Source organism: Ischnura elegans, chromosome 3 (assembly GCF_921293095.1).
Source record: "Ischnura elegans chromosome 3, ioIscEleg1.1, whole genome shotgun sequence".
NCBI lineage: Eukaryota > Metazoa > Arthropoda > Insecta > Odonata > Coenagrionidae > Ischnura > Ischnura elegans.
Window position 1 is genome coordinate 34935603 of NC_060248.1, and position 6212 is coordinate 34941814.

Here is a 6212-nt window from a genome sequence, read left to right on the forward strand (position 1 = left end):
TAGCCGATATTTATGTAGTGGTGTACATTATTTGATGGTGATGATAAAAATTTCAATTTAATTGCACAAAGTGTTTATATTTTTGCTATTATTACTAAGGTTCTTCGTTAAAACTTTCGCAGGTAATCGTCATGTTGAATAAAAACTTTTTGGCTATGTCGCCGCGTCGATTTTTGGGTGGCCCCAACGTTTCCCGACCGATGCTAGTGGCTTTCTCAAGGGAGTCTGAAGAGGTGGGAATTTCAATTCGTATATATAGATATCCGTCTCAGGTGGTGAGGTGAGGGGAGCGTGAGGTTGGAGTAGTAGATTGTTGATTGTTTTTTATTATCACGGGTTGACGAGTACGGCTAATTTTAAGGTCGGCGTCCCTGTTGAAATTGATCTTCTCCTCTTTAGATATTTCTATGGCTAAGAGAAGATATTTAGATACTTAGATATTCCTAAGGGTGAGAAGAATAATGTCAACAGGGACACCACTCTTAAAATTAGCCGTACTTGGCAACCCGTAATCAGCAAAAACAATTAACAACTAACTCATCCAACCTCCCGATCCCCTCGATGAGGATAAGCGGTTGGTGCGAGATTAATAAATTGCGGAATTTTAAGATAAATGGTTCAAAATGGTGAGTTTTACGGCTTTCTGAGGGATATTTTATTAATCTTTACACTATGCTATCAGTAATATCAATCCAATTAAGTAAAATGGATTAAACTTAAAATTACTCTGAGCTCTGGGGGTGTTTATCCTCCAAAATCCCCCCTCGCTGCGCCACTGCCTCAGATTCCCTTGAGAAAGCGTGCAGCATCGGTCGGGAAACGCTGGGGCCACCTAAAAATCGACGCGGCGACATAGCCCAAAAGTTTTTCTTCGACATTAATGAGGTTGTTCAGGAAGTAAGGGGGGCATTCATTATTTACAGGTGATTTTGGCTATTTTTTATCCCTTCCTCCCTCCTTAGTAACACATCGTGAGATTCGGCTCGATCTTCCCCCTCTTGCCTCACGTGAGATTGTTCAAAATTCGTGTTCTCAGTGTAAATACGTTTATCCATCCTTCATCGCGTTGGATCTATTAATGAAACAGTTTGCTTAATTATGTTATTTAACATTTGATGAGATTATTATTTAAGATTACTAATATCGTAGACTAGAGTCACATATTACACTGTTTCTTGAGGAAAACAATTACGTGATACTTGCCAGGACTCTCCACTATCCCCCTCGTGAGATTGGGTGAGAATCGGCTTGATCCCTTCCCCCTCCTTAAACGCCTCACGTAACTAATGCTTTACCCCAAATGCATCACAATTTTCTTCTCAGCCGACAACAATGGTGCGAATTAGAAACGTTACGCGTGCATTATCTGAATTTTCGTTGGAGAGCACGCATAATTTCTGGCTTTTCCGACAGATAGCGTAGCCACAAAATCTTTTCAAATTGGCGTCTGGTGCAACAATACTATACTATGGACCATTGACGTAACTATTGAGGGGGATGAGGGGATAGATCCCTCCCCCCCCCCCCAAAAACCTCAGACAAATTTTAAAAAAATATTGAAAACTATTCCATTCTATTGTCTATTTATGACATACAATAACTGCATCTGATTAAAGCCAAAGAAGAAGTGCCAAAGTGATGTAAATTGTATTTCCAAGCATGTCATTTCTCACATAAATTCCTGAAACCCCCGTTGCTTAGGGGGGGTCCCCTCCCATGCTCCTTCATCCCCCCCCCCAAAGCATACTCCTAGTTAAGCCACTGCTATGGACTACATTTTGGTGTTACAGAGGCTTTAAAACAGGTGAAAGTCAGCAAAAGGTACCATGGGGCGGGTATCGACAGAGGCCATAATCCAGTGATGATGGTATGGAATGATATTTAGGGGAGGCGATTGACAGCTAAGGTCGTTTGTGCCATGAGATAAGGATAGGTAAGGAAGGGTGGAGAGAAATCTGGATCGGCATTAGCCCGCTCTTAGCGAAAGGCGCCAAGGGGACCACGGCTTAACGTCCCATCCGACGGTCGGAGTGTTACGCTTGAAATGTCCTCCACACTACATATAAGCAGGGATCGGGCAGTCTCTGAAAATTCTCTGCTACTCCCGGGATTTGTACCCGAGCCCACGGGGTGGGAAGCCAACATTATAGCCACCAGACTAACCCGGTCCCCTCCAGTGATGATTAAAAGCTATCCTCAGTATTATTAAGTATGATAATGAAACATGACTTGCAATTTTCCACAAAAATAAATTTAATTCGACTCGATGCTTTTGTTTCTATGTCCAAAGTTTGTTAACCCTGGAAAAAAACCCTTAATTTCCAACCTTTTTACCTCCTTCAGTTTTTCCACTCTCCCCTCCCCCCCCCCCCCACGCTTTCCACTTCTACCCATTCCAGCTACCTCCTTGAGGATTTTCCATCCCATTTCTCCTCTCTCTCCCCTCAGTTCTCCCACTCCCGCCTCCTATATATGTATAAATTAACTGCTCTTACCACCATTTGTACCTTGAAAATGATGTAGTAACATCGAAACTCGAGTCGAATTAAATTTATTTTTGTGGAAAATTGCAAGTCATGTTTCATTATGAATCAATTCCACTCCATCTCGCTTGATTCCTCAAATTTTATTATTAAGTATGATTGTTACAAACTTATGCCAAGTAGAAAAACTAAAAGAGTCACAACATAGAGATGCATATCATGATGCAGTGGGAAAGATAGTTGGAGGGGATTTACTGAGAAATCTGTGGATATACTGAATTTGAGGCAGGAGGCCGCAAATGAAATTCTGGGGAAAAGAGAGCTTCTTAAGGAAAAGGCATTGATCACGGATTTTGATTTCTTAGGTCTCACTGAATAATGAATAAAGTAAAAGTGTTCGAAAAATGAACAGACCCAATACAATAATTTAAGGAAAGGTATTTGTCGCAACGGAAAGAGAGATAGAAAAGATAGAACGAATAATGTAAGCGAAGACGTACAAAATAACTTCATAGACAACTCCCATGCAACCTGATTCATCATTTAAAGACCCGCAAGGGAACATAGAAATTTGGATACGAACTTTAGGACGTCACTGAGTTGGGCTGTAAGGTGAATAATGAGGGTAAACATTTTCAACAAGAGTGACATTTTGGAAAACGATTGAAAACAAATGAGGATTTTGAGTGTACTTTGGTCAGGCCAAGTGAGAGAACGGCGCAAGGAAAGTGTAATGAGGGCTGTCCTCTTTGAGGGACACAGATGAGGGTTGACTCCATTCAGTGAGATGAGTGTAAGCTCAAAAGAGGCGAGAGAAATCGAGAAACCTCCGAAAAAAACATATTTTTATAACGTGCAGATGAGTATGCTAAATGTAACTCCCGCGGCCCGCTCTTAAAGAATAGCTACTGCCAACCACCTTGTCTCTTTTCCGCATTTATGCCTTTAAAAAGTTTTTCCTTTTCAAAGAAATCGAAATGAACATTCTAGAGTCTGGCTCCTTTTCAAATCTTCATCATTTTCTTTGCATGAATAATTCCACCACATTTGTAAAAATAATTCTCGGCAAATACCACAGAAAAGGTGAAAAAGAGAAGCTACCTGACTCTAGATAGCCCTCACTTATTCGAGTACGTCGTAAGCGTGTGAGACTGACCGACCGACAGCTGAAATTAACTGATAGTTGACAAAGATGAAGCTGAGTTCAGAGTAGGATGGCTATATTTGTGATGATTTTTTGCAAAAAGTCCAGCGTTTCCAATATTTTAGGCGATTTAGGCTAGGAATCTTTACAGAACCGTTGAGTAAAATTTAATCATAGGAAGAATTTACTTTTTAAATTTTGATTACCGTTTTCCTATCGTAACGAATTTCATTATTCAATTCCAGTTAAATATGAATGTCACCTTAAAAAATATCGTACAGTCAATAACTCAAAATATGCATGATAGTAACTTTGATTAAAAAATATCGTACAGTCTCAAATATATGCATGATGGTAACTTCAAAAACTAGTTTTAACTTAAGAATCACAATCCAAAATCCGCGGCTAAACTTCCATGACTTAAAACCTATTACGACTTACTTTGACCAAGCATAGCTTGCAATAATTCAACCACTGAATAATTTAGAAAAGCAATGTATATGCACATACCTCATTCAAAAATAACCTCAGCATAAACTCGCTCACAACAGCCAGATTTAAGTGACTACTTTCTAATACTTACTAATAATTGACTTCTTTCCTTGGCCGAATTCTTTAACTGAATTGCTATTTTTATTCTACGTAAAAGACTCCATTTTATTTTTACGGGTTGAAATTTTTAGGTGCCTACTATTCAAAGAGCGATAACAAGGCTTCGTGTGCTAAAAGGCAATTGCAGTTCATACGAATCTCCAATTTTGGGCTCCAAATTGTTCCCTAAGAGCTTTTCGCGGCCGCGCCTGACGCTTTTACTGTTTCGTCGCGGACTTGAGTACCTACCGATTATTCCGCCACACTTGGATGCAAATGAACGACTTTTGAGTTAAGCGAGTAAGTGCGCGATCCTAGAATTAGGCTGCGTGTTCGCCGCGAGAAGATTCCGAGGTTATGCCTTGAAATGTCTCATTATGGCGCTCTGTCCCTAAAGCATTACCACCGTAAACCTTGCCGCGGTCCGCCCTGTTAGGCTGCTTTAACAGGTTGAAAGGGTGGCGTTTAATCTCTTGCTAAGCTCGACGGAGTGAGAAATTAATACTCTTCTGAAAGCACGGGTCAGCTATCCTCCAGTTTATGTAGTCCTCAGCAAGCCGCAAGGTTAGGTAAGCTGTTAAAAGGTGCATCACCCACTTATTCAAGTGTTGATGCTGACTTGGCTATTAAAATGTAAATTTAAACGCACCACATAGTAGCATCAAGTGCGTTGAAATATAATGGAAGGGGCACAACTCGAGCATGGAGCCAAGTGTAGCAGGAATGAGTGTGCTTGGTTATGATAGGCTACGCTATTTAGGGCAAAACATCGCCAAAGAATATGAGTAAATTTTAGTGAAATGTTTTGCCATTATTCGTAAATGCAAGATGATACATAACTTGTAATCTTTGGGATCTTTGGGTCTGTTTTAAGATAACTATTTGCTATAGATTCGCCGTACTCAGCTACAAGGTTCTTCGGGTTTTTAATAAACAGCAAGTGTCTCCTTTTTCATAAATAAACAAAGTTGTTAGTTATTGCAATAAAAATTGATTCCAAATCAGTTATTTCAATATATCGTACAAGGGGAGCTGTATAAGGAAGTTTACAGCCATCCTCTCTATTAATATTTTGGGGCGTCTTTTCAATTTCCACTTTCTCCCTTGTAAGTCTCGCAGAATTCAAAGATAACTAGGTAATTTCATTTCATTATTACAAGATGATTACATTAAAATACATATTCTAACGACGTTCTAATTACATTACAATTACATTAAAATGCATATTCGTCAAAATATGTATTTTAATGAAATATTCTTGTAGATTTTAGCAGCTCATGAAATTAATATTAGTATTATTAATGGAGAGTTTGTCGCAGTTATCTTAATTCAGCTCAAAATTATAGTGGAACTGTAAAACTTCATTCAACAACTAGCCAGCAAAAAATTAAATTCAAGCTCTTGAAGAGTAATTTTGCGAGTCTAAATCTCCTTCTTTCCTGCATTGATGCAAGTTTCTAATTCGATAACTACCAAGGGAAATTGTAGGTAAAAGTTCTATAGATTATATTATACTAATTGCAGATATCGTTAAAACAAGATGGCGACTCTGACCATGCTTAAAGCCGGTGATTAAGAACCATGTATTACAACCTCCCTGCTTACAATGCCCTTTTCTAAGCGTAACAAAGACCAGGCACGTCAGGGTCGCAGTAGGACAATGACCAATCTAGTGAGGGGTCATGAGTTCAGCTCCGGGAAAGGGGAAAAGTATTCAAAGGAAATTCAACAAGTGTTTGAAAAATACTGGGAAAATTCGTAATTTTATTGCAATTAATGAACGTTCTACGGCCACGCACTTGGCAAAAGGAATTTTAATCCCCAAAAACGTAATCTTCACTGCGCAAGTTAGGGAATGACCTGGGAAGGGATTGGTTAGCAGTAAGCCAAAGAGGTAAATCAGAGCGAGAAATAAAACGATACTAGTTATGACATTATGCAAGGTTATAGCAGGGGCAGGGTTAAGATTGCCATCATTATTCAAGCATAAGTTT